This window comes from Cimex lectularius, unplaced genomic scaffold (genome assembly GCF_000648675.2).
Source record: "Cimex lectularius strain Harlan isolate CLEC.00 unplaced genomic scaffold, Clec_2.1 scaffold27, whole genome shotgun sequence".
Classification (NCBI taxonomy): Eukaryota; Metazoa; Arthropoda; class Insecta; order Hemiptera; family Cimicidae; genus Cimex; species Cimex lectularius.
The window spans coordinates 212,529-222,696 of NW_019392670.1; the positions used below are offsets into that span (position 1 = coordinate 212,529).

Genomic DNA, 10,168 nt, shown 5'->3' on the forward strand with positions numbered 1-10,168 from the left:
GATATGCTTTTCTACAATTTTTATTGAATTATTTGTAGCTTATGTTTAAATTACGCTGACAATCGTACAAAATCTTTCATTTATCGGTCTGATTAGAACTAACATAATGGAAATGCGCAAACCAATTTCTAACTATCCACGGCTGCCCAAAGAATTTAACATTTAATTTAGAAGTTTCATACATGCTTCTCGAAAAGGTAGATTTATTTATTTATTTTTTTAAGGGGAATCCGATAGCTTGGTCATTTTACTCCCGATGGCATGCAAAATATTACAACACACATTCAATACGCATTCACACAAATAAATACATTCACACCTATATACATTGCATTTATTCTGTTTGGAAGATGGAGTATTCAATATTCCTCCATTGACCTGCATACAATAACAAACTAATCAAATTGGGTCGATGGAGCACTTGCCGAATATTCTGCCAACGACCCAAGTCACGTACACAGCTCGAGGGCGATGGGGATGCTGTTCCATCATCAGCCCTCTTCATTCATTCTAATAAATACTCTCAATCATAAAAAACACAAAACACATATTTTGACATTCCCAATTCCCCTAAAAATCGGAACAGGGGACTCTGAAACTCGTTACCGTGTCCGAGAACCATTCTTAAATCCGGCGGCATGCCTACACCCTCTCTTTATGGAGCCAAGGCATGACACGCCTGTATTATGTGAGACACATCGGGCAACCTTTCTCTGCATAAGGGGTACCTCCGCGGGCTTTGGTCGTGAGTCAAACGCGTATGGCATCCTTTTAACGTGGATTTTTTTTGCTTTTTCAGTATCGTACCAGCTCTTGGTAGACACGTAAACTGAAGCCGAAAGTCGGAAAAAATCCAGGAGAATAAAAAAAATGGCTTTTATTAATTAATTGTGTTATTTTCTTTTTGATGAGGGGTAATTAAATAAATTATTTACCCAACTAAAGACAGCAAGTCATAAAATAGAATCTCTTTTATTCACACTTATAAATTAACGCTTGTCTGTGTGTTTTTCACTCGGTGATACAACATTTCACTAAAAGAAAAAGTAAAAAAAAAAATGGCCGTTTGATCCCACAAGTGGTACGACATCTGTCCCAATCTTGAGCCTTGTTTCAATAAAAATAAAAAATGTGACCCTTCGGGAAAACCTCCTTTTTTCGTACATAATTGCTCCTCCCACAATCACAACTGGGTTGAAAATATTTCGTGTTCCCCTGTGAAAAATAGACAAAGATAACTGGCACCGGAGTTCTATCACAATATTGACCTTCACGTCTTCACGCGTTTCAGAGTAAAAGGTCGACTTCGAAACAAACTTTCTTCAGCCTATAAATTCTCCAAGTCCGATCTTAACGCTAGACTTCTTTCTTTTATTATTTCCTTACATTTATTCAACAACAGCCCTTTCAAAAGCTTCTAGATGCTCTTAGAAACAGAGTAAACACACTTAAGCTGGGAAATAAATATTTAGTGGAATATTTGTAACTTAACCGAGAGATGAAACTAATTGAAAATATAAACGTGATGGCCGCAACTACGGATTTTAAGGTAAAATTAAGATTAATTTTTATGAGTACGTGAGTATGTACCAACTTCCGTCCAACTGTATTCTGTGGTGCAGATGATGGCATACCATTTCAAACGATTTTGGTTTTTACCATAGTCAAGTTTTTTGTGGTTCTTTCGTAACAGTTTCCTAAAACAGGTTAAAATATATTCCTGATTCCAAGGCAACAATGTTTCATCAAGTTTAATAAGGTTTTTGTTAATTTATTATTGTGTTGATGCTTGTTGTTCGTGTCCAGAAGGTCTCTCTTTTACTCTCTGTCATGTGTCACTATTTTCACTTGGGTATTTCTTAATAATTACGAAAGGAAAAAGGTTTTTCAAGGAGTAGAACAAATTCCGGAAACAATTTTGAACCAAGTTCCGTCCAAAAGGATTCTCCGCTGTGCTGCAAAAAATCTATCCATGCAATTCATCAAATATATCAACTAGGCTTAGAGAAAACAGTTCAAATAATAGAAAAATAACAACTTCAGGCGAATCAGCGTTTTACTGTTTTTTAATGGAATTTATTTAAAATTCCATACCTAGATCAATAAAAAAATGTTATGTTACTACTATTTATTTTACTTATAGAACTGTTTATTCCAAGGTTACAACGTATCCTCGATTTTCATAAGGTTTTATTTTTATTTTTTGCTGTGCTGGTCCTTGGCTTTCGGGTTCAGAAGCTCTCTCGTTTATAGGTATAAAAGGTAGCAAAACCAAAATAATTATTTATTTCCTAACATTAATAAAACCTATATCCGTGAGATTTCTGAAAGGAAAATTAGAAGGGTTTGGAAAAGTAGTTTTTTGGTGAAATTTTGGAAGGTTCCAAATTATAGAAAGGTCTTCTTCACGACGAACAAGGCTTTTAACTACAAATGTTAAAGTAAGCTTTAACTGGATAGCAAAAATGAAATTATGCCCCTTTGTTTTTTGTTTAAATTGATGTTCAACTTTTTCCATTCGGTACTTTCCGACGTCTAACTTAATTAAGCAAAGGGTTCGACTTTAAAGTGAACTACAAAAAGGACATTTACACTCACCAAACACAAGCCCTGCAAGTTAATTCAGAGTATTGAAACTGCATATCAGCGAGAAATGACCAAGAATCTAAGTTGAATGAATTTTCTTCTCTCGCTATATTTATATCTCTCAATCTATGTAACCAAAATTATACATAATTGTCTAACTCACACACACACACACTCTTTCACTCCCTCTCACTCACTCCTCCCTCCCTCCCTCTCCTTCACCATCGTCCTTTTCCCCCTCCCGCTCCCTCTCTCCCACTCCCACTTGCTCACTTTTTCGTACCTCACGATATCTTTTTCGCTTCCGTTTTCTCACTCACCCTCTCTCCCTCACTCACTCACTCCCTCATCCTCTCTCTTCAGCTCCCTCTCCCTCACCCTCTCGCTTTCGTACCCCACAATATCTTTTTCGCTACCGTTTTCTCTCTCCCTCTCCCTCACCCTCTCACCCTCATCGTCACTCTTCCGCTCCCTCTCCCTCATTCTTTCGTACCGCACAATATATTTTTCGCTACCTTCTCTCTCTCTCTCTCTCTCTCTCTCTCTCTCTCTCTCTCTCTCTCACACACACACACACACATACACACACACGCGCGCACGATACATTTCCCGTTGTATTTCTTTGTTTCTCTATTTGAATCGAAAGTGATTGCGAATTGTTGTTTAGCTCTGTTTAGCTTTTTCAAATAAAAGCCAGGGGGATCGCGGTAGCGTGGTAGACTCTCGGCTCGTAGAACCTTACGCTCGTGGATTTGATTAAAAAAAAAAAATCAGTTCAGTCTGGCAAAAGCGATGAATATTTCATATAAAACTGCAAATTTTTGTGGTTTTTAAACCGTTTTAACAAATAGTCACTCTTCCGTCAAATATCTATTTATCTAAGGGGGTATTCCATTTTATCAAAATTTTATTATTACTTGTTGTGTTTATGTTCGTCGTTCGCACCGTGATTCCGAACTACGAAACGATAATTCATAACAACTCATGAACATCTTAATAATCTCAATAAAATGTTAATGTTAGTAAAACGCTAGGGGCGTCGATGGCCGCAAAGGTTTAGGCGTTGACACAGCACTTATCTCTGTAAGGTAAAGGTCTCGGGTTCGAATCCAGCTGTCCTGTATTCAAACACGACATGCTTTCAAATGGGCTTTTATTAAAAACACCGGCACTCTGAGGATCCATATATCCCCGCAGTTGAAATACCCTCCTTAAAATAAACAAATAAAATAAAATAAAATTCCAACTTGATAAATGTAAAAAAGATTTTATTTTACGAAAGAAAAATCGATTTGATATTATATTTTATCAGGACGAACTTTTCCTGATTAATTTCAAAACGAACAATGTTAGTAAAACATAACGATACAAAACTTTCCCCCTGTAAATGTAAATTTCCACCATACTTTAAAATTGAATTACTAACTTTCAGCCAATTTACAAAACAAATATTTGGTAATAATTAAAAGAAATAAACATGGACAACCAGACTTTTTTCAATTTTTTTGTAATCCCCCAAAATAATACATGGCGTATTGGTAAACGGTTAAAAGTGTGTTGGTTAATTTCAAAACAGATTTATAACTAGATGTAACATCATACAGTGAAAGATTAAATAAATATGCAAGTCGCAATCAATTTCAAACCAAATAGTGAGGCAAAAAAGTATAACGATAGATGATCATAAAGAAAGGGAGTAAATGAGGGGGAGAGAGAGAGAGAGAGAAAGAGAGATGAAGGGGCGTGATGGAGAGAGCGAAAGAAGGGAGAGAGTGAGAGGAATAGATGGACATATAGACAAGGAAAAAAGCTACAAAGAGAGAGAAATAAAGAGATGATTAAATAAATGGTCATACAAAACAGTGAAACATAGGTAGATAGGTTGATAAATAAAAGACCGATAAATAAAAGACATAGATACGAACATAAATATATTGATAGAGAGAAAAAGGAAGAGCGGATAAGGTAGATAAATAAATGAACGCATAGGCAAGGAAAATAAAAGACTCAGAAATATACAGCTCGATAAATAGGTGGGTATACAGAGAGAGAAAGAGCGATAGATATATAGATAGATAGATAGAGAGAGAGAGAGATAGAGAGAGAGAGAGAGAGATAGAGAGAGAGAGAGAGAGAGAGAGAGAGAGAGTGAGAGAGAGAGAGAGAGACAGAGAAAGAAACATAGAGATAGATACACCTATCTTCATGATAATAAGTAATTATGTTGGTAAACCAAAGCAAGGAAGGATAATCCATTCAACGCTGAATTAGACGTGGTATTTCAACGAATTTCGGTTCACCCTTTTAAGATTTATAGGTTTGATATTGCGTGGAGATTTATCGACTGGGTTTACATCACCCGAGCCCCGACGAGATCGTACGGGTTAATCAAGGAACGTTTAATTGTAATAATTGATTTATCAGGAAGGCCGTAAAATTCCAGTCAGGATCTGAAGTTTTCCGACTTTTCTCGAAAAAGAAAATTTACCGTTAAAAGAACGGCCCAGTGGGGATGAAAGTTTCCCTGTTTCTACGGTCGGTTGAAGAAGATATAAATCCGCGAGTGTCTTAACTTCATCTTAATCTGTGGCAACGCTGTTCCTTTTGACAAGACATACCTATAAACAGTTTATTTTTTGTTCGTTTGCAAGGATAGAACAGCTCGATTACAAAACTATTTCGGTAGTAGTTTTTTGTTCATTCGTTAACACAAGTCGTAAAACATTGATTCAGAAATTTGGTTCAACAAATGAACAAACTACGCCTAAAGATAATAAAAATAAAGATGAATTATAAAATTAATTGTAATATACATAAAAAATATAATAGATCCTGGAGATGATAACCTGATACCCATCCATATCAAAAATTTTCGAGAAAAGCATTCATTTATCCCACCCTGGTACTCAATTAGCTATTACTTGATCATTTTCCATCTCCTTCACCATTCTTGGTAACTATCGCCCATTATCACTCTAATACTCAAAATTTGCAGCGAAAATAGTATTGCAAAGAATTTAGGCATGCGCTAACGAAAATGACACAAATCTGCCTTGCTAATTTCGCATTAGCTGCGTTTTAGTACCATGCAGTTGGCAAGAGTGTTGGATATGATTCTTCATAACTTTTGGGCACAGCAATTTCATCCTTAAACTCACGTAGCTAACACATGTAATTAGTCATTATCTAACCAACAGGAAATTCTTTGTACAGTTTGATGGCATAAGGTCATTTTTAAGAAATATAAGAGCTGGGGACCTCAAAGGGACTGTTCTTGGACCTACATTATTCTCTCCTTACAAATGAACTTTGCAGGCTAAAAAGTTCAGCTGAACTGGCTCTCTTGACTGATTGCTACACGGTTTATTCAACCTTCAGAGAATTATCAATACTGTAGATACTTTCACAAATATATTGTAAAATAGAGATTAGAAATATTGGTAGTAAGACTAAGGCAATACTCGACACACACATTGTCAATCCAATCAATTGTGTCCAACTAAATAACTTGCCAATACCGTATAAAACGTTAAATACCTAAGAATGTATCTGGATTCCCGAATTAATGTTTGGTATCGCATTAAAAAAATCCTCAAAAGCATTGACCATCTTTAGGCGCTCTTGCTCGGTCTTTAACAAGAGGTCATGTACGGACAGTAAAACTATACACATGTACAAGGTGTCCTGTTTAGATGACCAGAATGAATTTCTCTTGAACCAATGACGCTATGGTATACAGGGTACCTCAGGCCATGTTTAACTTCAAAATTTCAAAAACAATGATGCAATCAGATTTTAAATAGGTCAGAAAATGACAAAGTTATAACAAAAAACATTCGTTTGGTTTGCTATTTATTATTCACATTTCATGTTCGAACTGCCTGCCTTGCATAAATATTTGATCTTCACCAGTGCTCAGAGCGATAAAGCCAGGGGAGATGGATTGATAAGCATTTCCTATCCTTTTCCGCAGTTCTTCAACTGAGGATGGTGGGTTATGATTGGCGTAGACATTGTTTTTTAAAGGGCCCCACAGGAATTAGTAAAGTGGAATTAAATCAGGTGAGCGAGGAAGACAACAGATCAGGCCATAAGGTCCTATCCAACTACCCAGAAGTGAAGATTCATATAATGCCTCACCTGTAAAGAATTGTGTGCGGAGCTTGTGGTAATACCTACCTAAAATATGAGGAACTGCGCACTATTTAAATTACTTTCCTTTTTGATACTGAGAACCACCTGAACAAGAGAACGAAATTCTCGGATTTTCCTCTGCCCACGTTCAAAAATTCCGAAGGTTCAGTATGCCAGAAGTGAACTTGGATTCATCAATCCGTCGGTGCCTTTTGTTTTGCCGCTCCCAAGCCATATCTGGCTCTTTGCAGCTTAGGATTCATTAATCCATTGGATGTATGGAAGAACGTTTTCTTCAGCTCCCAAATTGACATTTGAGCGAGAAACGTTAGACACCTATTATAATCAGAATCCCTGGACAAGATTAGAGCGATACTACTTAAAATGATAATCCACGGTACATCTCTAATTTCATTTTTTGAAAAACCTCAAACTCTTCCAACATTTCGGAAAGAGAAATTCGATTTTTTGCGAACATACAGTAAAATTTCAATTAATTTGGTCAATTGACCACTAAAACATACATGTATTAATATTTAATAAATAAAAGAAGTATAACTTCACTAACAAACAGCTCCCCGTGGACACTTCAAAAGGCGCTGAGAATCGAATCCTGATTACACGACATTTGAAAATGGCAAAAAGTGGGAAAATTCGAACGGTTGTAGGTTGAGATAGAGAGTTGGTGTCAGAGAGGATCGAAGTCACGATAGCTCAAGTGGTAGAGTAGCGGCGTACCAAGCCGAAGGTCGTGGGTTCGAATCCCGCTCGGGACACCGACTTTTTTTATCTCAACCAAGACCTTACGTAAGGGGACCGCGGTAGCCGAGTGGTTAGCATGAGAGACTCTCACGCCGCGGTCGTGGGTTCGATTCCCACCGTCGCCCCTGGCCCTTTTTTCCCGGTAACCCCCAATTTGAACACACAAGAATTCGTACCATGGCTAAATATGCAAGATCATAAGGCCAAAAAAAAAGAAAAAAAAAAGACCTTACATAAAAAGAATAATTAATTGAAAGATGTAACTTGGTCAATTGACCACTAAAACATAAATGGATTAATACAGTAAAATATTCAGCTCCTCGTCGAAATTGGGATGCCATTCTTTGTGAACGAGAACAGAAACCGTACCTTGATCCGTATTGCGAGCAACACGAATAAACGTTTTGTGGTTTACCCTGAGGCAAACAGGAAATTTCAGGGAGTACAACTCGACTGCACATCGCTCAATATCACCACTATTAATAAAGCAGTCGTACATATCAACTCGCTGTTGATCGGAAAAATGTGGTCTACGGTTCATTTTGAATGGAATACTGAATATAACCAATTGGTACTATTGTAAAATGTATTTACTCCGAGGAATTAAGATTTGCTCGCTTAATGTGAGTTTGACAAAAACTGACAGATTGTAAACAATAAACGTAATTAATTTTTTACAATTAATTAAGGTTTTTAGTTGAGATAAAAAAGTCAATGGCACAAGCGGGATTCGAAAAATGGCAAAAAGGAGGGAAAATGCAAAAGGTGGGGTTGAGATGGGCAGTTAGTGTCCGAGTGGATCGAGGTCACGATAGCTCAAGTGGTAGAGCAGCGGCGTATTAAGCCGAAGATCCTGGGTTCGAATCCCACTCGTGCCATTGACTTTTTTATCTCAACTAAAAACCTTAATTAATTATAAGATATTAATTGGTCAAGCGGACCGCGAAACTAGTGAATTTAATAAGTTTAAAATGAAGATACCTTCACTAATGCTCTCCGTGGCCATTTCATTTGTCGCCGAGAATCAAATTGATTACATGGCATTTGAAAAAAGGCAAAAAGGTGGGAAAATTCAAAAGGTGGGGCTGAGATGGGAAGTTAGCGTCCGAGTGGATCGAGGTCACGATAGCTCATGTGGTAGAGAAGAGGCGTATCTAGCCGAAGATCGTGGGTTCGAATCCCGCTCGTGCCTTTGACTTTTTTATCTCAACTAAAAACCTTAATTAATTGTAAGATGTTAATTGGTCAAGCGGACCACGAAACTAGGGAATTTAACGTAATTAATGTTTATTTCAGTGAAGTTGCAAATTATTGGAATTAACCCATTTACGTTTTAGTGGTTAATTGTCCAAGTTACTTCTTTCAATTAATTATTCTTTCTATGTAAGATCTTGGTTGAGATAAAAAAAGTCAGTGTCATGAGCGGGAATCGAACCCACGACCTTCGGCTAAATACGCCGCTGCTCTATCACTTGAGCTATCGTGACTTCGATGTCTTGTAATCAGGATCGGATTCTCAGCGATATATGAAGTGGCCACGTGGAGATGTTTTTGAAAACGGCAAAAAGAGGCAAAATTCAAACGGTGGGGTTGAGATGGAAAGTTGGTGTCCGAGAGGATCGAAGTCACGATAGCTCAAGTGGTAGAGTAGCGGCGTATTTAGCCGAAGGTCGTGGGTTCGATTCCCGCTCGTGAAGCTGACTTTTTTATCTCAACCAAGATCTTACATAGAAAGAATAATCAATTGATTGGAATTAACCACGAAACAAACGAAATTTTTTTCAAACTTTCCGACATAACTTTGTGGTTTTCGACCAATTAAAAATCCGATTACGCCATTGTTTTCAGCGTAAAACATCCTTTGAAAAACAGTCAGGATGTATAAAGTCTTATTTGACATTTTGATGTTAAACGTTTTTTGATAGCCTCATTGGTTTGGTTCAAGAGAAATACAGCCGTACCATAAACAAATGAAAAGGAGTATTCGAAATCCCTCGGTGTGGAGTTGAACCCATTACATTCACGCTAATAAGTTACTTTTACTCTCCACACTTCAGATATCACCTCACAGTACTCGATATTCATCGGGGCGGGCTTAACAAAATTCCTTCCTTTCACGCTATTAAATTACATTCATTTCAGTAAATTAACGTAAACACAACAGAAACACACATGGACACTGTATACATTTAAAAATCCCTCAATAGCCCCGAGGTAGTCGAACATCGATCTGTGCCCGCTGTCTTGCCCCAAGACCTCGCACAGGTCTGGTGTCGGCTAATGCCAAAATATTGTCTATATACATCAAGCCATGTACAATTCAAAAGGATCGTTGCATAACGGGCCAGAAGGTTCCAGTGAGTTATTCTTGTATGACCTATGCAAAGTATTGTCAAGCACAAAAGACTTTTGCACATATTGTTTGTAAAATAATGAAGAGGAGTAAAAAGGTATAGTATATCATCTTCTAATGACCCTGGTTTAACCAATTGCTGTGATAAATAATGTCTAAATACATGTTATGTCCTTGTCTGTTAGTTGATTTTTTATATATAACACGTACATCAATGTTTTTATTTTATTCAATTAATTAATATTTTTATGTAAGGTTTTGGTTGAAATGAAAAGTTACTAAGTAGCCGAAGGTCGTGGGTTCGAATCCCGCTCGTGGCACTAACTTTTTCAT

The 10,168-nt window shown here is 37.1% G+C and overlaps 1 non-coding gene across 1 annotated transcript; it reads left to right on the plus strand.

Moving 5' to 3' along the window:
• The first annotated feature begins 7,423 nt into the window (after positions 1-7,423).
• Trnag-acc lies at positions 7,424-7,496 on the plus strand. The gene has a single exon. It is a non-coding gene; the product is annotated as a tRNA-Gly (tRNA).
• Positions 7,497-10,168: the final 2,672 nt, after the last annotated feature.